The following is a 27875-nucleotide window of genomic DNA, read 5'->3' on the forward strand; positions in this document are numbered from 1 at the left end:
GCTCACTTGGTCATGACACCTCCTGGAAACTCTTCATTCCTGTTTTTATCTTTACTCAAATTCTGCACTTCAGAAAGGCTTTCTAGCAGATTCCTCTGCATTCTGACAGCAGTGACTCTGCATATCTACCTCTATCTATCGATATTTTTTTAAAGATGGTATTTTTAGGTAATCTCTACACCCAACATGGGGCTCAAACTTGCAACCCTGAGATCAAGAGTCTCGTGCTCTACCAACAGAGCCAGCCGTGTGCCCCTGCCTGTTTTCCTTTTTAAAAGTTTATTTATTTATTATCCATCTCTTTATTTGACAGAGAGAGAGAGACAGCAAGAGAGGGAACACAAGCAGGAAGAGTGGGAGAGGGAGAAGCAGACTCCCAGCCGATCAGGGAGCCCAATGCCAGGCTGCATCCCAGGAGCTGGGATCATGACTTGAGCCTAAGGCAGATGCTTAACGACTGAGCCACCCAGGCACCCTGCCCCTGTTTTCCTTATATTTTAAGAGGAACAATGACCCAGAGAAGAAGGAGATGGTCAGGAGTGTGAACAAGTAGAAGTTCTGTTTTGTTCCTTGGATCAAGCGTTGGGCCATTGGGCTACAACTGTAGGGAGACAAAGGTTGTGCCCAGCATCAAGAAGTCTATAGCCCTAACTACACTGGAGACTCCTTAAATTAATAAGCTACCCTTTAGGGGAAATGTTGAAGTGGAGACTGGATGGTCATCTGCTTTAGGTTGCAAGCCTGACTGAGAAGGAGGTCAGGCTGACTGACACCCAAGGTCCTCTCTCTGAGATGTGGTGCTTCTGTGGACTTGATTGAGCATCAGATGTTTCTCTCTCTCTTTTCCTTTTTTTTCCCAGTAAGCTCTACACCCATCTTGGGGCTTGCACTAATTGAGACCCTGAGACCAAGAGTCGCATGCTCTACTGAGCACCTCAAGCTGGGCACCTCAAGCATCAAATGTTTCTTAACCCCAAATAGCATATTTCTACTCATGAAGGACACAGGGTCCCGAAGCATATACTTTACTATAATTCTTAGTAAAAATTCCAAATTTCTTAGCCATACTTCAGGAGCAGCACAATTTCCACAAATGCTGTTGAGTGCCAGGGGCCACGTGACCCCCCCTCAGGGGCCCCCTCTCACTGTGCAGCAGTCCCGCACCCCAGAAGCCCTTAGACACACAGCTGTTTCCTTCCTATTTATTGCTCAGTTTTATTCCACAAAATCACTTGACCTCTTCTCTTTAGTGACTGAACCTAGTGTCATTATTGAGCCAGCCTTTTAAGTGTATATTAATAAAGTCCCTGGGAAGAAAAAGCTAACAACTTGCAGGTCTCTAAAGCTGGTACTGAGAACATAAAGCACCATGTAATATATATATTTTTAAAGGTTTTATTTTGGGGGAGAGAGAGCACGTGCATCAGTGAGCACAAGCGGGGAGGGGTAAGGGCAGAGGCAGAGGGAGAAGCAGACTCCCCACTGAGCAGGGAGCCCGACCCAAGGTGTCCTGATCCCAGGACCCTGAGATCATGATCTGAGCGGAAGGCAGAGGCTTAACCCGCTGAGCCACCCAGGCACCCAACACTGTGTAATATCTAAGAGAGCATGTAGAAAGATCAGCAGGATAGTGGTAGAAAGAAAATATTCAAATCACAGGACTTTTTTTTTCCTTTTTTTTTTTCTTTCTTAAGATTTATTTTTTTTTTTTAAAGATTTTATTTAGAGAGAGATCACAAGCAGGCAGAGCAGCAGGCAGAGAGAGAAGGGGAAGTAGGCTCCCGGCTAAGCAGAGAGCCCGATGCGGGGCTCGATTCCAGGACCCCGAGACCACGACCTGAGCCGAAGGCAGAGGCTTAACCCACTGAGCCACCCTCTTTTAGAGAGCTAGCGAGGTTGGGTAGGGAGAGGAGGGAGGGAGGGAGGGGGAGGGGAAGGAGGAGAGAGAGAGAGGGAGAGAGAGAGAGAGAATGAATCCCTGGGAAACTCCCCACTTAGTGCAAAGTCCAACGCAGGGCTTAGTTCCTGGACCCTGGGATATGATCAGAGGCAAGGCAGACGTTTAACGACTGAGCTACTCAGGTGCCCCTAAATCACAGGACTTTAGAAGTAGAATCCAAGTTGCTCATCTTGGAAAAAAGGACCATGAAGCCCAGGGTTCCAATTTCTTGTCTTAGTTCTTGACCTTCTCACCACACTTTATTTTTTCCTCCCTCCCCCTTCCAACCATGACCCCGAGTCCACAAAATTATATTCTCCTATATATTTATATTGCATATAAATATAAGTATATAAATTATATAAATATAAATAGATCTAGTTATATGAATACATTGTACTAATAATATGGTATATATATTTATATCTGTAAATATAGTATAAATACATATATTTTAAAAAAATAATCAAAGCCTAACGAAAATGCTAATTGTTCAGAGTCACATTACAATATTTAAATGAGATTAACTTTAAGGATCCCCTAAATCTGGGGTCAGGGTGGGATTGTGTTATTGGAACCTCAGGTAACAAACACCAGGCCTTTTCTGAAGGCTGTTGGAAGACCTCTGGCTCTTCTGTAAGGTGGGGCTCACAGTGCTGCGTGCCTTTTGTAATCTATCTGAAAATAATGTCTCTCAGTCTTGCCTACCAAAAAACTGAAAACAATTTTGAAAATAGGTTGTAGTTAAAATGCTACCTGTTGAGCTTTGGCAGGTTGCTTGGCCTCTTGGAAACTCAGACTTTTCTGTTAACCACCAGCACTCAACACATCTGCTCTACGCCAGGTTCTCTGCTAAAGGCTTACTTTATAGGTTGTTGGGAGAAGTAAGGAAAATGGTAGTATTAGCGAACCTTAATTGAATAGTTTTCTCCCAGCCCCTGGACTAAGGACTTTCCTATGTGCTGAACAAATCTCCACAAAAATATTAAGAATGAGATAGTACTAGATTTGTTGCATAAATGTGATGGATGAGGTTAAATGACTTAACCAAGGCCACCCAGCTAGTGGCGGGGTTCAGCTTGGATCTGGCCCTCAGTCACAGCGCGTGGGCAGTCTGAGCACATGCTGTAAAGTGCTGTATGAGGAAGGAAAGCCGCCATCTTTGAGGGCTATGGAAGGTCCTAGCATTGTCTCCAGTCTGCCCTCCGCCCCTCAGAATTTGAATAAGGGTGAAACCAAGATCAGTCATTTCTGGCAAGGTTGAAGGGGAAAGGGGTCACAGAAGCAGGAGCCTGAGAAATGTGTGGGACCAGGCATGGGGACGGCCGGTTGCCCTATTGCTTTAGCAGCAGGCAGACAGGGCTGGAGAGTCTGCCAGCGCTAGGGAATGAGCTTCAGCTTTTTTTTCTTTCTTTTTTTTTTTTAAGTTTTTATTTTTTTATTTGACAGAGAGAGAGAGATCACAAGTAGGCAGAGAGGCAGGCAGAGAGTGTGTGTGTGTGGGGAAGCAGGCACCCCACTGAGGAGGAAGCCCAAATGTGCGGCTCAAGCCCAGGACCCTGAGATCATGACCCAAACTGAAGGCAGAGGAGGCTTAACCCACTGAACCACCCAGGCACCCCAAGCTTTTCTTTTTTTTTTAAACAAGGATTTATCTCCTTTGCCTTGTCAGTAGGAACAGAAAAAAAGAGGGAGGGAAGGAAAGAATGCCTTAAGAGGATTGAGCCTGTGGATAAAATCTGTTTTATTTTTTCTCATTTGTAAAACTGTCCTCTGCTTCAATCTCCTCGTCTATAAAAATAAAAATAGTATTTTGCTGATAGAATTGTGGCAAGCACGAAAGAAATAACAGGTGGCAAGCACACGGAAGTTTGGTTCATGTTAAAAATACAAATAATAATGATATGCTATGTTTACACCCTAGTTTTGCCCATAAAGGCGCAGTTAAGTACTAGCAATGACTACATATTTACTGTTTTCCCCTGGAAGCGGGCAAACGTCCGGTAACCGGTGCTACAGCACCCTCTGGTGGCGGAGGTGCCACCAACAGCGACGACTCGGCCGACCTCGCCCTCCAGCCTGGCGGGGAGAGAAGCAGCCTCTGCCCGACTGTTAACCACCGGTCTGCACCTGCCCGGGAAGGGCAGGGCGGAGGCCATGCGACAGGTGCCCCCGTCACAAAATGGTACCATTAACTGAGGATCATGAAGAAGGATTCCCTATTTGAGCCCTATGAAACCAGCTGGAGGTAGTCGGCCATTTCTGACCCATGAAATGGCAAGTTCATAGGGTTGAAGCTTGTCCTTGCTGCTGTATGGGGAGCAAGTAAAAACGTTGAGAATGTAAAATGCTAAACCCAGGAAACCAAACAGACAACGACTTAAGAATGACTTTGTGGCTTGTGGGATCTAGAGATGAAAGAGGAACAGACAACTTCTCACATTTTGTGAAGCTCCTCAGGGATTTTAATATCTGGGGCTGTTTTTCTAATCACCTACATCTCTTTCAACACCCTTCATCCTTACAGTTCCCGCCTTGCCTCAACCAGAAACACAAGTGGTGGTTGGCTTCTGTACCTTCCTTTTCTTTTCTTTTCCTTCCTTTTCTCCCCCCCCCCCCCGCCCCTTTAAAGATTTTATGTATTTATGTGTCAGAGAGAGAGAGCGAGAGAGCAAGCACAAGCAAGGAGAACAGCAGGCAGAGGCAGAAGCAGACCCACCGCTGAGCAAGGATGTGGGGCTCGATCCCAGGACCCTGGGATCATGACCTGAGCCAAAGGCAGACGCTTAACCCACTGAGCCACCCAGGCGCCCCTGTACTTTCCTTTTCTACTAGCTCACACAGACCTGCCATCTCCTGCCCTACTTTGGAAGAGATCTGCCCTCAGAAAATCAGGAGGACAAGCAATTGTGAACCTCATATCCTTTGCATAAAAGGTCTTTCTCCTTTCTGAGAAAGACCAGACTGAATCACAAAATCACCAATTTTTCTGGGTCTTAGCTTTACTAATAATCACAATTTTTGAAAAATTAGAATAGACCCAACCTCATCCTCCAATCTTAAGGGAATAAGCCTTTAAACAATTTTTTTTTGACATTTTATTTACTTATTTGTGAGAGAGAGAAAGAGCAGGATTTTGGGGTCGGGGGAGGGAGAGAAGAGACAGAGGGGGAAGCAGACTCCCCACTGAGCAGGGAGTCTGACTCTGGCTTGATCACGAGGCTCCATCTCACAACCCTGAGATCACGCCCTGAGCTGAAATCAAAAGTCAGACGCTTAACTGACTGAGCCACCTAGGAGTGCCTAAAAAAAAATTTTTTTTTATTGGAATACATTATGCAGGAGACTGCAGATGAATTTATACAGAGATAAGTTGGCTCAGGAATGGCTGGTAAGGGTGTAAACTGACACAAACTTTCTGTTAAAGAATTTGGCAGTTTGTATCAAGGGCCATAAAGCCATTGACCAAATAATTCTTTTTAGATAATCTGTATTAAGGAAATAAATGGAAACATGCAAAAAGATTTGCATACAAATATGTTATGGCAGCTTTTTTCTTTTTTTTACAATAGTAAGACAACATTAAAAGAAACAGTTATTAAATCAAGTGTAAAACATTAATAAGATGAAATATTTTATCTTTGAGATCATGTTTTCAGAGAACACAGGGTAGAAAAATGGTCACAGTATAATGAAGAGTAAAGCTATATGATATCTATTGATCAAATGCTTCCAATTTTATGAGAAATACATACAGGCAATAGACACTTTAAAAACAGGAAAGAAAGGTACTGAAATACTGAGTGATCATTTTTGGGTACATCAGCTCCACACCCAACATGGGGATTGAATTCACAACGCTGAGATCAAGAGTTGCACACTACTGACTAAGCCAGGCAGGCACCCCTCTTTCTTTCTTTTCACTTTCTTACGTTCTCCAAAATTTCTATCATTATCATGTATTATTTTCATAATCGCTAAACTATATGGAATATAAAAACAATTTGATTTTGGGGCGCCTGGGTGGCTCAGTGGGTTAAAGCCTCTCTGCCTTCAGCTCAGGTCATGATCCCAGGGTCCTGGGATTGAGTCCCCATTGGGCACTCTGCTCAGCAGAAAGCCTAATTCTCCACTCCACCCCACCCCACCCCCTGCCTGCCTTTCTGACTACTTGTGACCTGTCAAATAAATAAATAAAATCTTTAAAAAATTTTTTTTGATTTGCAAATCAATCAAATCTTCATAGTATTGAATATAGAAACCAAACAGGTTACATCGAAACCTAAAGATAAATAACTAAATATGTTTTAAAGTATGGCTTATAGTTGAGGGTGCCTGGGTGGCTCTATTGGTTAAACATCTGCCTTCGGCTAAGGTTATGATCTCAGGGTCCTGGGATCCAGTCCAGCATCAGGCTCTTTGCTCAGCAGAGAGCTTGATTCTCTTCTGCTTTTTCACTCTGCCCGTGGTCTCTCATTTCCTCTCAAATAAATAAAATCTTTAAAAAAATATATACGTGGTTTATAGTTGAAAAGTGCTTTCCAACCATCTTTCAAAGTCCTCACCATAACAGAAAGCAGCAGGAAAACAAGAGGGAGGAATTCATTTCTTGGTTCTTTGGCCAAATTCAATTGTTTCCAGGAGATTCTGCTTGAATTGTTCTTTTCAAGGGTCTTATACTAATTAAAGCCATTCTGCAATTTCTTTTACTATCAGTGGCCAAGGCCAACAGCATTGGGGATTATAATTAGACTGAGAGATCTTGTAACACAATCAGCTGATACACACTTTCAAAAGGTTAATTTCCTGAGGCTAGAGATATTGCCAACACTCAGAATCCTGTTAATGACTTTGGAACAATTGCACATCAGCCAGTAAGAGAAAATCAGAGTATTAAATCCCAGTTCACAGGAGTAGATTGATTAGGTAGAATGTTAAAACGATGTTTTATAACACCACATTTTGGGTGTGCCTTATGAGAAGAAATATTCAAGCTCTAATATGCTTCTCATCACCGCAGGACAGGTCCATGTCACTATCCTGGAAAGGTACATACAGCGAATGATCTACTAGAGTGGCATTCCCAGTTGGAGGTTATTCTTACTCTAATACGGAGGAATTTTATCTTCAGCCAGCTGGGAAGACTGTTTTCATAATGTTCTGTGTGATTCCATCTTGCAAACCAAATCTGGGACTCCCCAAAATGTCAACTTCTAAATCTTACATTCTACAATTTGAAATTACAGAACTAAAATAAGTATCAAATTATCATTTTCTAAAACTTTTAGAGAACTCAGTATTACTTTAAAAAAAATCTATACAAGAAAAAATGATCTATACAAGAAAAGAATGTAAATGATTCAAGCACTTGTAGCTCAGGTAGCTTCTGAGAAACTTCTTAAAGCATTTGTTTAAACCTCGCACTTGAACTCTACAGTTTTTTTTTCCTCCAAGCCCAACAAGCCCAACAAGAATATATTTGTTCTCCCTAGAGCTTCTCATAATACGTCTATTATCTTCTCTGCTTGCTCTAAAGACATCCTATTAAATTACAAACTGCATCCCTAATCCAAGCTTTTCTTCTTTGAGATGAAGGCATGTTCTGAAGTTAGTTCTAAGGCTGACACAACTTCGCAGGAACTCCAATAGGCTCCAGTTGTAAAATTCACATCAGTCATTACTTAAAATGAAGCTGTCAGTTTGCCAGAAAAGCTAGTCTCCGTGCCCTTTACAGAATCCCCATTTGCGTCCCGTGCCCGTGCCAAGTGTCATTAAGTCCAATGGGAACTCCGCAGATGTGAGCCACACACACTGAACAAACTCTGCACAACAGCAGAGTTAACTGAACAAGAGTTAACTTTGTTGCAGAAAAAACCACGGATCCGGTCTTTTGTACTCAGCACTGGTCAGGGAGCAATGAGGAATCAGCCCGGGCGTGGTGGGGGGGGTGGTGTGGGTGGGTGGTGCAAATTGAATAGTAGTGTTATTCACATACGAAAGAAAGCAAATCGTTGCCTACTTTCAGGAATCCTACTCAGATACAGCAGTGAGCTCCCAGAAACTGACGAGAGAATCAGAGATCATCCAAGGCAAGTGTCAACTCAATCTTCTGACAAAAAAACAAATGAACAAGCAGAACAATCTTGATGGGTCAGGAAAGAAGATGCTAGAAATAGTCGAGCTTCTGGAGGAGCCGGCAACAGGGCCAGTCGCACCCCCTTCCTTTGGAAAATCTCAGCAAGGCAGGGGAGGACAGCGGGGTGGAGGCACCGGTAGGGACCTGGCTGGGGATCTACAGGAGTGGATCTCTACCTCCTAGCTAGCGAGCCTTGCTTTGACAGACCCATGACCACAGGTGGGTTCCCCTGCAGGGCGCTCCTGCGAGGTTCCTCATCAGATGCAGACACAACCAACCGACCCACGTGTTCGCAACAAGACCCCACTCAGAGCTGCGACGAGCCCCAGCTCTCACCCCAGATCTGTGGGATGAACCATCAAGCCATTCTATCAGGTTATTTCTAAAATCACAACCCATAGTCCAGCTTCTGATTGGGCAGGCCCTGAGGCCAGGAGAAACGGCAGATACTGGACATGGGCTATGTGGAGCCTGTGGAGACACTCAGGGAAGCCACGGGGATAAAAAGACCATCATCGGGCGTGTGCGAGATGGTACTCCTGAACCCAGAACGTCAGCCAACAGTGCCTACCTGAGTGTGCTTTTCGCTTGAGCGTCTTACTTCACAAGCTGGCACGCGGCTTGGTAATTTCCCATTTGGGGGATAATCCAGATGAACCAGGTCTCGGCAGTAAGAATGACATATATATTTACCCTCTGAAAGACAGAGCACATGAGGTTCCTGCTTAGATGCATGTGGCAGAGGGAAATGAAGCCTCCAAAACCAAAAGCCAGCGTCTGACCCGGAGCAATGAACATGTGTTTGTGAGAGGCCTGTTTGTTCACAACAGTATGCAGAGCCCTTTAAACCTGGACTAACAGGCCTTCACTGAAATCTAAATGTAATATATCGGTGAATATATTTCACAAAGACAGGGGATTAGGCTACTCTGTTTTTCTTTTTTCAATTCTTCGACTGAGATAAAGTTCACATAATGTAAAATTCACCATGTTGAAGAGTAGAGTTGTGCAACCATGATCTAATTCCAGAACACTCATTTACCCCAAGAACAAAACCCTTACCTGTTGCCTGTGAGCAGTCACAGACTATTTCCTTCTTCCTCTAGCCCCTGGCAACCACAAATCTAATTTCTGTGTACTTGCCTTTTTTGGATGTTTCCCATGAATGGAATCATACAATCTGTGGCCTTTTGTGTCTGGCTTTTTCACCCAGCAGGTGGTGGTATGTGTCAGAATTTCATTATATTTTTTTAAGATTTTATTTATTTATTTGACAGACAGAGATCGCAAGTAGGCAGAGAGGTGAGGAGGGGGAGGAGAGCAGGCTCCCCGCTGAGCAGAGCCTGATGTGGGGCTCGATCCCAGGACCCTGAGATCATGACCTGAGCCGAAAGCAGAGGCTTAACCACTGAGCCACCCAGGCGCCCCAGAATTTCATTCTTTTTTATTGTTGAGTAATATTTCTTTCTTTCTTTTTTAAAAATAATGTTTCCTTGCCTGGAAGGACCACATTTTATCTACTTATCGGTTAATAGACAATGAGTGGTTTCCATTCCTAGGAATGGAATTGCTGGGTCATATGGTAACTCTGTTTCATTTTTTGAGGAACTGCCAAACGGTTTTCCAATGTAAATGTCTTTAAAAGAGCTCTTTCAGCCATTTTACAACACATAGATAAGAAATTCTACAACTCTGTTCACTGGCAATTAGAATTCTCACAATACTAGTCTAGTAATGAATCTTTTATATTATGAAGTCTTTAAGGGACCTTATTATGAAATAACTTCACCCATTAAAGTAGTATTATCCGGGTAAGAAAAACCCTGCAGGAAAATGAAGAGTGGGGATCCACTCGTAGTTTTCAATTCTAGCCAAGGATAAAGCAGTCTGTATCATCAAAATGTTTTGTGTGCTGATCCCCCGATCAAACCCATAGGAGGGTAACAGGGCCCTGGCTTACAAAATAGCATCCAGAAGTGACCTAGAAACCAGAACCTCTAGAGTCAAACTCAACTAATTTGCAGAGACTTATTCCTCATGCAGGTATACATTCTTAAATACATACCCAAAATACTAGTGCCTGCGTCATCCCAGGGCTCATTAGACCGTTACCGGAAGGCTCAGCCTCTGCCCTCGGCGGAAGGAAAGGGTACAGGAAGCAACCCTCATGATACAGTGTGGCAAATGCACCAACATGGTGCTGGGGACCCCAAACCAGCATCTGCCCACTTTATGAACCCGAGGCTTTCCCACGCATTCCCAGGCGCCCCTACCTGAGCACCACCCCCCACCAACCATTCCGCCTCCAGCGCTGCACGCCTGAACGCGTTTTTCCATTGCTCCTCAAGAAAGATTTGGGAGCTGCGGACTAAAGCTTAAAAGTCCTTGAGCCCTTTCAGGAAGAATCTGAACTGCAAAACACATGTCTTTGATATTTATAACTGGTCACAATAATGCTGGCGTTACTGTTCCATCTGTTCTGGAAAATTTAACTTACTGAGCTGTCCTGTAATAGAAAGACGCCCATGGCTCTGGTGTCTCCATCCTTCATCGGACTTGTGTGAAATTCAAAAGCACATTTGCCTCCAAGAAATAAAGCCGGTTTGTGAAGAGGCTGATAAATGAACTCAGATGATGAGGAACGGAAACAGCAGAGCCCCTTGAAGCATTTACCCCATCCCTGAAGGCCGCCTGGGTCTTTCTAGCACATCAAAGGCAGAGACCATTGAACCCACGTGGAGGCTCCTCGTCCTCCCAGCAGCCCAGATGCCATCAGACTCAGAAGCAAAGGTAACCTACCCGGTCTGTGGGTTTTCTTCACCTGCAAGTTGATTTTGCCAGAGAGCTTGTAAATGGCAGTTCCCATCTGTGAGTCCCAGGCTGGCTGTGCAGCATGAGAGACAGACAGACAAGATAGACAGCTGACGGCGACAGGCCGAGCAGGCCAGCCCGGGGTGACCTGTGTGACTCAGAGCCCACCAGGAGGCCGGGCCTCCCTCCACTCCCTGGCTTCATGTATTTTCCAACTGTCCACCAGCATGCCCGACAGCTCACTCACTGGGGGCTGTCAGACTCTCACAACCATAGCCGTGAATCACGTGAGAGAGGTCAAGGGAGGGTCTCCCGACCTCAGCCCTGATTGGAGATGCCAGTAATGTGGTTGTTAAGGCCTCTGGACCCAGTGGAGGGGAGCTGGGAGATCTTGAGCAAGTTCTTGAACCTCTTTGTGCCTTCATTTCTTTTATAAAGTGAAGAAAACCATGGTCCCCCTCTCACTGAATTCTAACAAGTGCCAGAAGAGTTTCCGGTGATGGCGTCATCAGAGTAAACGCTCCACAGGGTTAGCTGCTGATACCGTGTTGTTGGAAGAAACCTCCTACTTTTCTGGTTAGGAGAGTTTGCATTTGGGGGTGCCTGGCTGGCTCAGCCAGAAAAGCATGTGACTCTTGGCTTGGGACCGTGAGTTCGAGCCCTGAGTTGGGTACAGAGCTTACTAAAAAAATGAATAAATCAACTTAAAAGAAGAAAATTTGCATTTGGGGGCAGGGATCATGACCTGGAGTAGTGTTTTCTAGCTGCTTCCAAGAAACCCCACTTCATATGATAGATCACAATTCTCAGTGTTTTGGGGGAGGTTCCACTGTAATAATGGCCTCATGGATGAGAGGAAGCAGGGTGCGCATCGCATTTTCAGTCGGGTCCGTAAACAGGACTCTTTTCTATTTTCTCTAAGACTCGTAATCCAGCCTGAGAGGAGGAAGAGCTGCCTAGTGCCCTCCTTGACTCTTATGAGAACTCTTTTCTTTTCCCTTCTTTTCTTTTTTCTTTTTAAGATTTTATTTTATGTATTTATTGGACAGAGAGAGACACAGTGAGAGAGGGAACACAGGCAAGGGGAGTGGGAGACAGAGAAGCAGCTTTCCTGCTGAGCAGGGAGGCCGATGTGGAGCTCGATCCCAGGACCTCCGGGTCCTGACCTGAGCCAAAGGCAGATGCTTAATGACTGAGCCACCCAGGTGCCCCTCAAGAACTCTTTCTGAGCATTCTGTCCTCAGTGGCCGCTTGCTGGTGGTCAGGAATCCCACAGCTGTTCTGTTCCTGACAGCCCCTTGCCTTTTGTTGACTTTAGGGTGATTTTTTTCCCTTGGGTGAACTCTCAAGATGGCCATGTGAGGAGCGTTGTGCGGCGTCACCTCCCTGGTGTCCTGAGAAGAGAAGGGATCTCACCAAAATCGGGTCTCATGGAAGGGAGGCTCCAGGATTTGGTGCAAACCCCCATGGCACCAGAATAGCATTTCTTGTGTTTCAGTTGGCTCTGTCACTCACCAGCCTGGGACCCGCGTTCTCGGCTTTCAAGTCTGTAAAATGAAGGGGCTTCAAGGTCATCTCTAAGATCTCTGTGAATTCTCGTTTCCTCTGAGGTTCTGAAATGGGGGTTTGAACAACTTAGGGACAGAGGGCTGTCATGGAATCCACATAAGGCTGGAGGCTAAACATGGTTATCTTTCAGGAGCATTGACATTATTTTTTCATATTAAAACAAAACTAAGGGTGTGATGGAATGCTATATCAAATTCTCAGGCTTTTTTTTTTTTTTTTTTAAGAAAAAAGACTAAAAGAACATTCATTTTGGGGACGCCTGGGTGGCTCAGTTGGTTGGACGACTGCCTTCGGCTCAGGTCATGATCCTGGAGTCCCGGGATCGAGTCCCGCATCGGGCTCCCAGCTCCACGGGGAGTCTGCTTCTCTCTCTGCCCTTCTCCTCGTTCATGCTCTCTCTCACTGTCTCTCTCTCAAGTAAATAAATAAAATCTTTAAAAAAAAAAAAAAGAACGTTCATTTTGGAAAAAATCGTGGTAATGATTGAACAGTGTGAATATAATTAATGTCACTGAACTGTATATTTAAGTGTGGTTAAAATCACAAATTTTCAGTTATATATATATTTTTACCACAATAAAACAAATTTAAAAAATAACATTCAGGTAGACGAGAGAGTCCGGACATAACCCACACGTACTTGGTCAATGAATTTTCGACAAAGGTACCAAGGCAATTCAGTAAAGAAAGGATGCTCTTTTTAACAAATGGTGCTGGGATTGGATATTCATATGCTTTTACATGTTGTATTTTATTTAAAATTTTTTTTTGCTTTTGCATATTTTAAAATAAATTGCAATTCGTACCCCTTGCCATATATAAGAATTAATTCAAAAATGGATCATAGGAGCACCTGGGTGGCTCAGTGGTTAAGCCTCTGCCTTTGGCTCAGGTCATGATCCCAGGGTCCTGTGATGGAGCCTCGCATCGGGCTCTGCTCAGCAGGGAGCCTGCTTCCTCCTCTCGGTCAAATAAATAAATTTAAAAAAAAATGGATCATAGAGGGCACCTGGGTGGCTTAGTCAGTTAAGTACTTGCCTTCAGCTCAGGTCAGGATCCCGGGGGCCTGAGACTGAGTCCCACATCGGGCTCCCTGTTCAGCGGGAAGTCTGCTTCTCCCTACTCCTCTCTGCTGCTCATGCTCTCTCTTTCACTTGCTCTCATATAAAAAATCTAAAAGAAAAAAAAATGGATCGGGGTGCCTGGGTGGCTCAGTGGGTTAAGCCTCTGCCTTCTGCCTAGGTCATGATCTCAGGGTCCTGGGATCAAGCCCCGAATCTCGGGCTCTCTGCTCAGCAGGGAGCCTGCTTCCCCCTCTCTCTCTCTGCCTGCCTCTCTGCCAACTTGTGCTCTCTCTCTCTGTCAAATAAGTAAACAAAATCTTTCATAAAATGGACCATAGATTTAAATGCAAAGCTGAAGCAGGGCGCTTGGGTAGCATGGTTGGTTCAACAACTGACTCTTGGTTTTGGCTCACCTTTGGTTGTGATCTCAGGGTCATGAGGTCGAGTCCCATGCCAGGCTCCATGCTCAACCTGAAGTCAGCTTGAGTTTCTCTCTCCTTTTCCCTCTGCTCCTTCCCACTTCACTCTCTCTCTCAAACAAATAACTACATCTTTAAAAAAAAAAAAAAGTAAAACCTAAAGCTATAAAAGTTCTAAGAGGAAATCTTTGTCACTTTGGGTTAGGTAAAAATTTCTTAGAGAATATGTCAAAAGTATAATTAATAAAAGAAAAAATGGATGAGTCAGGACTCATCAAAATTTAGAACTTCTCCAGGGGCGCCTGGGTGGCTCACTGGGTTAAAGCCTCTGCCTTCGGCTCAGGTCATGATCCCAGGGTCCTGGGATCGAGCCCTGCATCGGGCTCTCTGCTCTGCGGGGAGCCTGCTTTCTCTGTCTCTCTGCCTGCCTCTCTGCCTACTTGTGATCTCTGTCAAATAAATAAATAAAATCTTTTAAAAAAAATTTAGAACTTCTCCAAAAGACTGTAACAGAGAATGAAAAGGCAAATCACAGGCTGGAAGATTTGCAAATCACATATCTTTTTTTTTTTTAAGATTTTATTTATTTATTTGACAGATCACAAGTAGGCAGAGAGGCAAGTAGAGAGAGAGAAGGGAGGAAGCAGGCTCTCCGCTGAGCCGAAAGCCTGATGTGGGGCTCGATCCCAGGACCCTGATTTCATGACCTGAGCCAAAGGCAGAGGCTTAACCCACTGAGCCACCCAGGCTCCCCACAAATCACATATCTGATACAAGAACAGAGATCAAGCCGGTGCTGGGTGTGGACCCTATTTAAAATTTTCTCTCTCCCTCTCCCTCTGCCCCTGCACCAATCCCTCTCCCTCTCTCCCTCGAAAAAAAAAAAAAAAAAAAAAAAGCCTTCCCTGCTGCTCTAGGCACGTTCTCTAGAGAGGACTTAATTTCCCAGCAACCCTGCGAGAGTGGTGCAGATGAGGGGACTGAGGTTCAGAAAGGCGAAGTCAAACTTGTGAGTGGTGACCGGCCTTAGAACCCAGCCCCATCTGACACTGGAGCTTGTGCCCTGAGCTGCTTTTGCTGCAGGCAGACTCCTGTCTGCACCATTACGAGTCACCAGGAGTCACGGTTGCACACGGTCTCCCACGGCACCTCCAGGGCTCAGCACCTCAGTCTTCCTTGTCCTGTGAGCTCAGCGCCCGCTCAAGAGCAGACGGGTGAAATGAGGTGAACATGTGCTTTCAACTTCCTCTTCTGCTTCATGCCGAATGGAGGTTATCTTTGTAGCCAATTTAATCTATAAAAGTTATTTCCAATTTGTTAACATCAGACTAACAAAAGAATGATCCCTTTTCAGCACATTTCAGGTTTTGTTTTTTTTTTTAATTTCAGTAAGCCCTACACCCGACATGGCGCTTGATCTCACAACCCTGAGATCAAAAGTTGCACGCTCTACTGACTGAGCCAGTCTGGCACCCCTCAGTGTGTCTTTTAAGAACACTGTAAAACCAGCAGTTTTGATGTGGGGTAAAGGGTACTGCCCTAGTTGGGAGACCTGAATTCCTCTACTTCTGGCTTTTCCAACAATTCCCTGTGTGACCCTGGAAAATCCACTTAGCCTCTCTGAGTCTCAGTTTCCTGAAGTTGGATTAGACCAGAGTTTCCCACTGGTGGTAGACATACCGTGGCAGTCCCTAAAACAAATGAGTTAGATTTAATTATGTATTAATTTTAATGTGTAAAGAATATAATAGTGCATCAAATCAATTATTTCCCAGGTATCGCTTTTTAGGATGGTGCTAAAGAAGAAGGGCAAGTTATTTAGTAACAAATATTTTGCAAAGTCTAGTAGAGGATTATGCAGGCATAAATCACAAAAATTGTGACAATGGCCTGTGAATGCCTGATGTTTGGGAAGCATTGGACTGGAAAACGAGAGCTGCCATTTATTGAACATTTACTATGTGCCAGGAAACTTGCACTTAATATGCACTCATTTTTTTCTCTTTCTTTTTTAACAAAAGATTTCATCTATTTATTTGAGAGAGAGAGAGAGAGAGAGAACACAAGCAGGGGGAGCCGCAGGCCTCCCTTAGAGCAAGGGGCCTGATGTGGGACTTCATCATCCAGGGATGACCTGAGCCAAAGGCAGACCCTTAACTGACAGCCACCTAGGTGTCCCAGGTGTCCCTTATTTTTTCTTTTTTAAGTAGCCTCCAGGAGCAACGTGGGGCTTGAACTCTTGACCCTGAGATTAAGAGCTCAAAAAACAAAAAAACAAAAAACAAACCAACCCCCCCCCCACCCCGCCCAAAACAGAGAGAGTTGCATGGTCTACAGACCAAACCAGCCAGGCACCCTTGCATTAATTTTTAAATTCTTTTATTTTTTAAGTAATCTCTACATCCAGCGTGGGGCTCAAACTCACAACCCTAAGAAAAAGAGTCACATGTTCCCCTGAATGAGCCAGCCAGCTTCCCCTCCTTGTTTTTAAAAAGTAATCCTGGGCACCTGGGTGGCTCAGTGGGTTAAAGCCTCTGCCTTCTGCTCAGATCATGATCCCAGGGTCTTGGGATCAAGCCCCACATTGGGCTCTCTGCTCAGCGGGGAGCCTGCTTCCCTCTCTCTCTGCCTGCCTCTTTGCCTACTTGCACAGCTTTCTTACTGTCACTTGCCAATATGTGGCAGAGCCAGGGTCTCAAGCCATGTTCCTAGTCCTTGTGCTCCACTGGCCGTCTGGATGGACTGCAGACAACTCACCGAGACACAAAGACGGGAATCAGGGGCTCGACCGGTCTCCGCCAAAGCCAGCAAGAGCAGTATCTGGGAAGCGTGTTAAAACTGCAGGTTCTCAGCCCTTCCTTCAGAAGTCCTGGACATCAGATTGGTGGGGTGTGGGAATGCTGGGCTTTACCGCTCAGCCCAGGTAGTTCTGGAGCAGGTGAACCTACAGTCTCAGGTTGGGAGACGCAGCAGCCCGAGGAATAATTACAAGAATGAGTCACCGTTGGGATGGGAGCTCACTTGGCTCTCCCCTCATACTTGAGGCTTTTCTCAGCCTGAGGGACAAAAGTAATGCCTGGACCTCGTGTCTCCTTCAGCTGCTCCTATCACGCCATCACAGCAGTCATGAGGGACCAGCTGATCTTTATTCTCAAGGCTGTTCTGACAGCAGATCTGTTGTCTCTGGTTACCAGTAGTAAAAGAAACTCCATCGCGGAGAACCAGAGGAAAGTTGACTTTGAAAAACTTCAGTGTGGAGCCAGCATATGAAGGAGTAGCAGGATCTCACCCGAGCTCCCTGCCGCCAGCTGCCAGCCCCTTCTCCCCGCTTCTTCCCGCCCCCCCAACAACCCCTGCCGCAGCCAGGCTCATTAGTAGCCCAAGTGGGCTAAGGGTAAGGGGCTTACAAAGGCTGAAAACGAAGGGAAAGAATCTGTGTGGGTTTTTTTCCCAAAGAGGCAATGAGGGAAAGAGTTTCTCATGCTCCAGGCATAGCTTTGCTAGTCAGATGTGCTGAAAGAATGGCCTGGAAGTAGAACAACAGTTGGAACCCAAGCTGTAAGGAATAGGGAACCAGAGGATGGAGTGTAGCTCTGTATTTTAAGAACATCACTCTGGGGGAAGCTTGGCGCCTGAAGGAAGGAAAGAAGGATGATTTCGAGCAAGAAGACCAGCTAGCAAATGACAGCGTCGTGTCTCTGTCAACATCTGGTGGGACTTGGGACCTCCTTCCCCACCACCAGCCCTCCAGGCCTCCCTGAACGGGTCCCCTTCAGGAACTGGGGTCTGATGCAGGACAGAACCCTTGTCCCTGTTGCAGCTGGTTTGGCTTCTCCTTCCTGAAGCCATCCCAGAGTTCAGAGGCTTTGGTCTTAGTCTACAAGTCAAGTCTACAAGTGACTCTGATCATTCGTAAATTTGGGGAGCTGGTCCTCACAGAAAGCTCCTGCCACAGGCTGGTGGGTTTGTGGGGCAAGGAGGGAGGTCTTTGGAACCTTAGGGAACCTCTTTATCCGTGAGGCAATGCCTGTAAAGGAAGCCCTTTCTTTAGAGCAAATAAAAAGAAAATGGAATTTCAGAAAAAGAACAGAGTGGCAGTTTTAAAAATGTGGGCATCCTCCTTTGCCCAGAAATCAATTAGCACTGCACTCCCCTCCCCAATCTCATTACCCTGGATTTGGGGAATGTAGAGTCTACCCTTCTAGGGTCTAGAAGCAACAATCTATTTCTGGATTCGCAGAGGGGATCAGCTGCTGGAGTAGTGGGAGGGAGGGAATGGGGGGATATATCTCCACCCCCTTTACCAGGGAACCAGATTTTTCAGATGGCACACTTTGTTACATCTTAAACCCCTGCCGGGACAGAGAAACTTCTGTATCCTTGGCCTCTTCAGCTGAAACTGAGTAGGTGGATGGCTCTTGAGATCCCAGCCAAGAGTATATAATTTTGGGGGTGGGATGGAGGAGACTTGCAGTCTCTTAATGCCTTGGGTTGGCACTCCTGGGACCCAGCTTGCACTGCCTTCTCGACAGCGAGATCGAAGTTCTCTCGGCACAAAGTCTAAGAGGGCAGTTCAACCAACCATCGGAGGGTGGCCAATCCTAAAAGTGCTTTTGACAAGAGACTTAGTTAAATGCTGTATGTGTGCAAGCTGGGCTCGGTGGGAGGAAGATGAGGTAGGGCAAGGGATGAAAAAATGTTAACTGCAGGGGTACCTGGGTAGCTCAGTCGGTTAAGCGTCATGATCTCAGGGTCCTGGGATAGAGTCCAGCTTCACACTCCCTGCTCAGTGGGGAGCCTGCTTCTCCCTCTCCTCTGCCCCTACCCCCACTCCTGCTCCCTCTCCCTCCCCCTCTCTCTCAAATAGATAAATAAAATTTAAAAAGATAAATAGGTAAAATAAATAGATTTATCTACTTATTATTAAAAAAAATGCTAACCGCGTATTTCACCTACAGCACTGAGCACATCCTACCGAGGGCCTACACGGGGACTAAAAGAAGCTGAAGACGGGTCACTGCCAGTTTCTCCCTGCGCTCCCCCCTGCAGAGGCTGAGATGAAAATAATAGACTTGACATCTGGAGAACAGAAGTTCTGTTGCAATTTCTGTTTTCATTTTATATGCTCTCAAAAAAAGAAAAGAAAAGAAACAGAGAAAGAAAGAATAGTTTGGGGCCTGGGAAAGCTCCATCCTGTCACTTAGGGTTTTGGTATTTTCAAAGGTGTTCTACTTTGACTGCACCTCCCAGAGGCGTCTGGAAAATCGTGTCACCAGAAACACGGTACATGACCAAAGGCATTTGCTTTCATGCCTCCTGGTGTTCCAAAAAAGCTTGCTGTTTCCAAAGAACTTCCAAGTGTGAAATTAAAATTTTGAAGCTTCACAAGTTGAACTTTGTATAATTTCACAGACTCCTCTTCTCTCCTGGAGATGAATCAAGCCAGCAAGGAGAAGGGCTGTGTTTCCACTATTTGGGGCAAGGGACTCAAGGAAGTGGGGGGAGTGCTCCCAAGTCAGGCGCGGCTGAGACTACCGATCCTTGCCCTGGCCTCTAACTCTTTTCAGCTGTGGGATCTGGGTGAGACTCTTTTGAGGCTTTGAGCTTCTCTGATTCCTTCTTTGGTCAAAATAAAATGGGGAGGGGAGTCAGGAGACCAGCAGTGTTGCAGCAGAGGCCAAGGGCACAGAGTCATCATTCCAAAAATGGCAATGAACATGATGAAACTTTGGAAAACAGAACCATATAAGGCACATGGAGGGAAGAAAACCATTACCTACCATCCCAATGCCCATGGACACGATCCTTTCTTCCTTTGTGCATGTTCTAGGACCCACATGTAATTTGCCTGCATGACTTTACCAGGTGAGGACTTTCAAAATTAAGACTTCTCTGACTTTAATTTTGGCCTAGGAAGATGTACATAGTTTCAGAGTCTTTGTCTTCTCAGTACAGCCCTCTGACACTGAGGACAGATCAAGGGCAGTTGTGGGCCAGTGGGGAGGTGGGAAAAAGCCAGAAATGTTATCATCTGATCAGGATCGCACTCTTAGCCGCACAGGAGGGATGTTGCTTTCCTGACTCTGTCCAAGCAGTGGGGGATGGATTTCTCTCTCAAAGAGCATTCCTCAACTCCCTGTCTGTCATCTCCTGCCTGTCTGAGCGGCACAGCCGGCACAGGGTGTGGTTGAGCATGACGGCAGAGAATGGAAGGTGGGAGCTGGTCCCGAACATTGGAGGCAACAAGGATGTGCTACTGGGTCCAGTTCTTGGGTGAGGTGGGAGGCTAAGTCTCTGCACCATTTCGAGCCATAACTGGGGAGCTCCACACACTTCCACCGATGACCCTGAAAGCCATTTCTAGCTGAGTGCCATAAATGTGGCTCAGGCCACTCACCTGCTCCCTATTTGTGGATGGACTTCTTTCATCAGCAAGCTACAACTGGGAGCCCTAAATTTAGTCAGTTTACAGCACCTCCGCCTATTCTAAAGAATGGCTGACTCTAGCTCCTTTGGGCTCTTAAAACATTAAAAACCTTTTTATAGGGTGCCTGGGTGGTATAGTCAGCTCTTGGTTTCGACTCAGGTCATGATCTCAGGGCCCCTAGTTGGGCTCCCGGCTCAGCATGGACTGTGCTTGAAGATTTACTTTCTTTCTCTCTCCCTCGGCCCCTCCAGAGGGAGCAAGGGAGAGCACCAGTGGAGGGAGAGGCAGAGGGGAGAGGGGGAAGCAGGCTCCCCACTGAGCAGGGAGCCTGACCCAGGGCTCTCAATCCCAGGACCCTGGGATCATGACCTGAGCTGAAGGCAGATTCTTTTTTTTTTTTTTAATTTTTTTTTTTTTATTAAAGATTTTATTTATTTGACAGACAGAGATCACAAGCAGGCAGAGAGGCAGGCAGATGGAGAGTGAGAGAAGGAAGCAGGCTCCCTGCTGAGCAGAGAGCCCGATGTGGGACTCGATCCCAGGACCCTGAGATCATGACCTGAGCCGAAGGCAGCGGCTTAACCCACTGAGCCACCCAGGCGCCCTGAAGGCAGATTCTTTTTTTTTTTTTAATTTTTTAATTTTTTTTTATTTTAAAGATTTTATTTATTTGACAGAGAGAAATCACAAGTAGACAGAGAGGCAGGCAGAGAGAGAGAGGGAAGCAGGCTCCCCGCTGAGCAGAGAGCCCGATGCGGAACTCGATCCCAGGACCCTGAGATCATGACCTGAGCCGAAGGCAGCGGCTTAACCCACTGAGCCACCCAGGCGCCCCTGAAGGCAGATTCTTAACCGCCACCCAGGCATCCCAGTAAATAAATCTTAAGAACTTTTTTGGGGGGTTCCCGGGTGAATCAGTCAGTTGAGCATCTGACTTGTGGTTTCAGCTCCGGTCATGATCTCCGAGTCCTGGCACTGAGCCCTGTGTCAGGCTCCATGATCCCTGTCGAGTCTGCTTATCCCTCTCCCTCCCTGTCTGTTCCTCCCATTGCCTGTGTGTTCTCTCTTTCTCTCAGATAAATAAATAAAACCTTAAATAATACATTAAAAATTTTTGTTTAGGTGTGCTTGGCTGGCTCAGTCAGTAAAGCATGTGACTCTTGATATTGGGGTTGTGAGTTCAAGCCCCATGTTGGGGTCAATTACTTAATAAGTAAACCTAAAAATTTTTTGCTTATTGTGGTAAATGAAAACATTTAACACGAGGTCTATCCTCTTAATAGATTTTAAGTGTACAGGATTATTTTCTATAGGGACAATGTACAGCAGATGTCTAGAATTTATTCATCTTGCATAACTGAAATTTTATGCCCATCGACTAGCAATTCCTCCTTTTCTCTCTTCCAAGCTCCTGGCAACCATCATTCTGTTCTTTGCTTCTGTGAGTTTGACTATTTTAGATACCTCACAGAAATGGAATCATGAATTAGTTATCCTTCTGTGACTGGTTTATTTCACTTAGTACAATATACTTAAGATTCATCCATATTGTTACATATTACCATTCCTTCTTTTTAAAGGCTAGATAATATTCCATCCTATGAATATACCACATGTATCTGTCAGTGGACACTTGGGTTGTTTCCATATCTTGGCTGTTCTGAATAGTTCTGTAATGACTGGGGGAGTATCAGAATCTCTTTGAGATCCTGATTTCACTTTTGGAGGGGATAAATACTGAGACTTGGGATGCTACAACATATGTTAGTTCTATTTTAATTTTTTGAGAAAACTCCATACTATTTTCCTATTTTTTTGGGGGGGTGTAAGGATTTATTTATTTGAGACAGAAAGAGAGAGAGTGTGTGTGAGTGCGGGGGTGGGGAGGAAGCACAGAAGGAGAGAATCTCCAGCAGACTCCCCACTGACTGTGCAGCCTGATGTGGCACTCGACCCTGAGATCATGACCTGAACCAAAACCAAGAGTCAGATGGAGGCTCAGTTGCCTGAGCCACCCAGGCACCTATTCTTACTGTTTTCTATGTGCACTTGTTGTGTCCCCAATTGAGTATAAGGATTCCAATTTCTCCACACCCTCACCGACACTTGTTTTTTTTTTAATTAAAGATTTTATTTATTTGATAGAGAGATCACAGGTAGGCAGAGAGGCAGGCAGAGAAGTGGGGGAAGCAGGCTCCCCGCTGAGCAGAGAGCCCAATGTGGGACTCAATCCCAGGACCCTGAGATCATGACCTGAGCCGAAGGCAGAGGCTTAACAACCCACTGAGCCACTCAGGCGCCCCAACACTTGTTTTTTTTTTTTTTTTTAAATCTCTTTGATAATGTCTATCCTAACATATGGGAGGTGGTATCTCATTGTGGTTTTGATTTGCTTTTCCCTGAATGATGAATGATATCAAGTTCCTTTACATGTACCTGTTGGCCATCTGTATGTCTTCTTTGGAGAAATGTTTATTCAAATCCTTTGGCCATCCCCAAACTGGGTTATTAGGTTTTTTTTGCTATTGTGTTGTAGGAGTTCTTTATATATTTTGGAAATTTTCTACTTATGGAGTATATGGTGTGCAAACGTTTTCTCCCATTCCATAGACTGCCTTTTTACTCTACTGATTGTTTGCTGTGCAGAAACTTTTTACTTTGATGTAGTCCCACTTGTCTATTTTGGCGTTTGTTGCTGGGCTCACAGACGTTTGAAATCCATCTATTTTAAGACTTTAATGTAAACTCTCCAGAAACTATATAACACCCCTATTGCAATCAGTTATTTCGTTTCTCTCTCTCTCTTTTTTTTTTTCAGTGTCCCCTTTTCAGTAATGACCTCAATATTCTTTTAGCTGGCAGGAATAGTAACAGAACACCAGAGAACTGAAACACCACATTCATATTTAACACATGTATCTAGGCTTCCAGTCTGGAAACCTACAACACACTTTTTTTTTTTTTCTTTAAGGGATCAAAAATTAGCAGCTTTTCTAAATGCACCATATATACTTATAACAAGAAGTAGAAACTAACATCTATTGAGTACTTTTGTACCAGTTTCTGATATAAATATATTATTTCTATTAACTCACTCAGTCCTCACAAATAATCCTCCAAGGGAGGTACTATTACGCTACCCATTTTAGAGACAGACTGAGGAACTTGACCAAGGTCACATGTGGAAGATGGTGGGGTGGGATTATGAACCTAACCGGTTTGGTTCTAACACTGGCGCTCTTCATCACAATGCTGCTCTGATCTAAAATCTCTTCTGAGTTAACATTCTTGTGGTGGAGTTTACATATAAGGAAATGCACAGGTGTTCAGTTGGCCACGTTCTGAGGTACACACCTGTGTAACCACTACCCCAGTGAAGATCTAACACATTTCCGTCAACTCTCATGGTCCTTTCCAGTCAATCTTCCTCCCCTCTTGCCGGGTGAATGCTGGTCGGATTACTACTGGCCTAAGAACTAACATATATATATTTTTTTAAGATTTTATTTATTTATTTGACAGACAGAGATCACAAGTAGGCAGAGAGGCAGGAGAGACAGAGAGGAGGAAGCAGGCTCCCAGCTGAGCAGAGAGCCCAATGCGGGGCTTGATCCCAGGACCCTCGATCCCAAGACCCTGGGATCATGACCTGAGCCGAAGGCAGAAGCTTTAACCCATTGAGCCACCCAGGTGCCCCAGAACTAACATATTTTTAAAGATAACGTGAAGAACACAGGAGAGAGGTCTTCAAATCATGTACCCACTTAGAATCAATCTTGTGACTTGTAGGAGTTTCAAGCTTCTAGTTACAGAAGAAAAGTCAGAATCTGCAAGCATTTTCCAACATGTGCTCCCTCTAGATGATGTTTGGCGATAGAAGTGTCTGGGTCACACTATCTTTCACGACCCACACCCTGCACCACATCTCCTTTTGACTATGTTCTTGGTGTCTACTGGGTATTCTATTAAGAAAAAGACAATGTGGGGGGCGCCTGGGTGGCTCAGTGGGTTAAGCCTCTGCCTTCAGCTCAGGTCATGATCCCAGGGTCTTGGGATGGAGACCCGCATCGGGCTCTCTGCTCAGCGGGGAGCCTGCTTCCCCCACTTCTCTCTGCCTGCCTTTCTGCTTGCTTGTGATCTCTTTCTCTGTCAGGTAAATAAAATCTTAAAAAAAAAAAAAAAAAAAAAAAGAAAGAAAAAGACAATAGGGATACCTGGCTGGTTCAGTCAGAAGAGCATGCAACTCTTCATCCCAGAGTCAAGAGTTCAAGTTGGGTGTAGAGATTATTTAAATAAAAATAAAACTTAAGAAAGAAGGAAGGAAGGCGGGAAGGGAGGCAGGCAGGGAGGGGAGAGAGAAAGACAGACAAAGTAAAACACTGAAGCCAAAATGAAATGAAAAAGTGTTTTGAAAAAGTGGTTCAATAAAGTAAAGTAGTTTACTGCAGAACTTGAACATGCTAATTTATGTTGGGTGTCCCCAAGGAGATCATGGTATGTAGTGCTTCTAAACTCACTGACCACAGAATCTTTCATGGTGGACTACATCAAAGACTAGTGAGTGTGCTGCCAACCATAGAATGTGCTGAATTGAAATCCATCCTGCAAAAGATTTTGACTTCCTAATTAGTTTTTTGTTCTCATTAGCTATGGATAATTAATCTTTTTTAGGGTTGCCTGGGTGACTCGGTTAAGCATCCAACTCTTGATGTTGGCTCAAGTCATGATTTCGGAGCTGTGGGATGGAGCCCCTAGTAGCGCTCCTCATTCAGGGGGGACTCTGCTTGTCTCTCTCTCTACCCCCACCATCATATGCATGTGCACTCTCTCTCAAATAAATCAATTAATCTTTAAAAAAACTCCCTCCTTATTTAAAAAAAAAAAAACCATAGGGAGTAAAAAGAAAAGTTCCTCATTTTTCCCTGTTTCAACTTCCAATCTCACTCCCCAGGAGTAGCAATATTTAGAAGTCTGATATAAGCTTTATACCTATAATTATATATGTGTGGATGTGTGTGTGTTCGTATGTATATACAATGTATATTACATAATGTCAGTTTGAATTAATAAGTCTGAATTTCAGATTGTTTAATAAATTTGGTTTCTTACTTTTACATACATTTGTCTACATTCTACAAACAAAATTAAAACTAATTTCCTGGAAAAAAGAGAAAGAAAAGAAAAAAGAACTAATTTTCTGGTGACCAACTTTACAAAATAGGTAAGACTTCAGTTCCTTTTTTTAAAAAAAGATTTATTGATTTTTTTGGAGAGAGAGAAAGTGCGGGGAGGAGGCTGTGGGGTTGAGGGAGAGGAGAGAGAAACTCAAGCAGACTTTGTGCTGAGCAAGGAATCTGACACTGGGCCCGATCTCACGATCCTGAGAGTTCCTTTCTTTCTTTTTTATTTTTAAAGATTTTATTTTATTTATTTTCTTTTTTAAAGATTTTATTTATTTATTCGACAGAGAGAGAGAGCACAAGCAGGCAGAGGGGCAGGCAGAGGGAGAGAGAGAAGCTGGCTCCCGCCAAGCAAGGGGCTGGATGCGGGGCTCGATCCCAGGACCCTGGGACCATGACCTGAGCCAAAGGCAGCCACCTAACCAACAGAGCCACCCAGGTGTCCCCTAAAGATTTTATTTTTGACGGCATGCCTGGGAGGCTCAGTTGTTGGGCATCTGCCTTTGGCTCTGGTCATGATCCCAGGATCCTGAAATCAAACCCCGCATCGGGCTCCTTGCTCAGAGGGGAGCCTGCTTCTCCCTCTCCCACCCCCCCTGCTTGTGTTCCCTCTGTTGCTGTGTCTCTCTCTGTCAAATGAATGGATACATTCTTTTAAAAAAAAATTTTTTTTAAGTAATCTCTACACCCAGTGTGGAGCTTGATTTTATAACCCCCAAGATTAAGAATCACATGCTCCAGGGGCACCTGGGTGGCTCAGTGGGTTAAGCCTCTGCCTTCAGCTCAGGTCATGATCCCAGGGTGCTGGGATCGATCCCCGCATCTGGTTTCTTGCTCAGCAGGGAGCCTTCTTCCTCCTCTCTCTCCGCCTGCCTCTCTGCATACTTGTGATTTCTCTCTCTGTCAAATAATAAAATCTTAACAAAAAAAAAAAAAAAGAATCACATGCTCCACTGACTGAGCCAGCCAGATGCTCCTCAGTTCCTTTTAATGAAATTGATGAACACTTAATTTTATAATCAGCAATGGTCTTTGTTAAAAATAATTTAGTGAAATACTTACAAAAAAATCTGCTCTCTTAACCAGCTTAACATCCCACTACTTCTCAAATAATGTTTCACCAGGTCTTTCTTCACAGCATGCACAAAAACAAACAGCAGGGATGCCTGGGTGGCTCAGTTGGTTAAGTGTCTGTCTTCGGCTCAGGTGTTGATCTCAAGGTCCTCAGATCGAGTCCTGCATTGGGGTCCCTGCTCAGTAGGGAGCCTGCTTCTCCCTCTCCCTCTGCTACTCCCCCTGCTTGTTTTCTATCTCTTTCAAATAGAAAAGAATAAATAAATAAAAATAAATGAAAAGCAAACAGCAGTCCAGCCCAGGTACTATGAGTCAGAAGAGGCTACAATAAATTGTTCATTACTTTTCAGTCTCTTTATTTCCTGATATTTCTGTTTTTCTTAAGTAATTACATAACTAAGGCTTCCAAAACTGAAAATAAGCAATTTTGGTCCCTCTAAAGTTTCTTAGGTTTATAGGTAATTTCCCAGAACTTGTTTGGTCCTGGGAAAGTGACTGGGGGTAACGAGTAAAACATGTTTCTATCCCCATGGAGCCCACAACCAGCTGCTAGGATAATGCAGGACGAAAAGTCAAAGAGGTGGTCCAGGAGAGAAACTGCTAGAGGATCAATCTAAGAGGCTGATAACCTTAAAGAGAGTAGAAAACTCAGAGGGTAGGGAATTCTCAAAGAAATAATGCAAGAAATCTTCCCAGAACTGAAAGACATGTGTTTCCAGTTTGAAAGGGCCCAGTGAGTGTCTAGTTAAATAAATAATCTTAAAGATTTATTTATTTGAGAGAGAGAGAGAGAGAACACTTGTGTGCACCAGGAGGGGAAGGGGTGAAAGGGAGGGGTGAAGGGTAGCGGGAGTGGGAGAGAGAGTCCCAAGCAGACTCTGCACTGAGTTCAAGGCCAGGCTTGGGCCTGATCTCACGACCCTGAGATCACCACCCTGAGACCACAATCCCGGCCAAAACCTGACTGCGCCACACAGGCGCCCCAAATAAATAATACTACTATTATTTTTAAAGATTTTATCTATAAAATCTATTTTATCTATTTGTGAGAGAGAGAAAGAGAGAGAACAGGGGCAGCAGGCAGAGGGACAAGCAGACCCCTCGCAGGGAGCTTGATGTGGGACTCGATCCCAAAACCTTGGGATCATGACATGATCTGAAGGGAGACGCTTAACTGAATGAGCCACCCGGGCACCCCCAAATAAATAATCTTAAAAAGACCAATTTCAAAGCCCTTCCTTGGGGAATTTCTGAAG

General features: G+C 44.8%; 1 long non-coding RNA gene across 1 annotated transcript in view; it reads right to left on the bottom strand.

The window, feature by feature from the left end:
- Positions 1 to 27875, bottom strand: part of LOC116593216 — a 45389-nt gene that overhangs the window by 11245 nt on the left and 6269 nt on the right. The window contains exon 2 of the long non-coding RNA XR_004286833.1: positions 8647 to 8771. This is a non-coding gene — a long non-coding RNA (uncharacterized LOC116593216). The remainder of the gene's footprint in view (positions 1 to 8646; positions 8772 to 27875) is intronic.

Source organism: Mustela erminea, chromosome 6 (assembly GCF_009829155.1).
Source record: "Mustela erminea isolate mMusErm1 chromosome 6, mMusErm1.Pri, whole genome shotgun sequence".
In the NCBI taxonomy this organism is placed as follows: domain Eukaryota; kingdom Metazoa; phylum Chordata; class Mammalia; order Carnivora; family Mustelidae; genus Mustela; species Mustela erminea.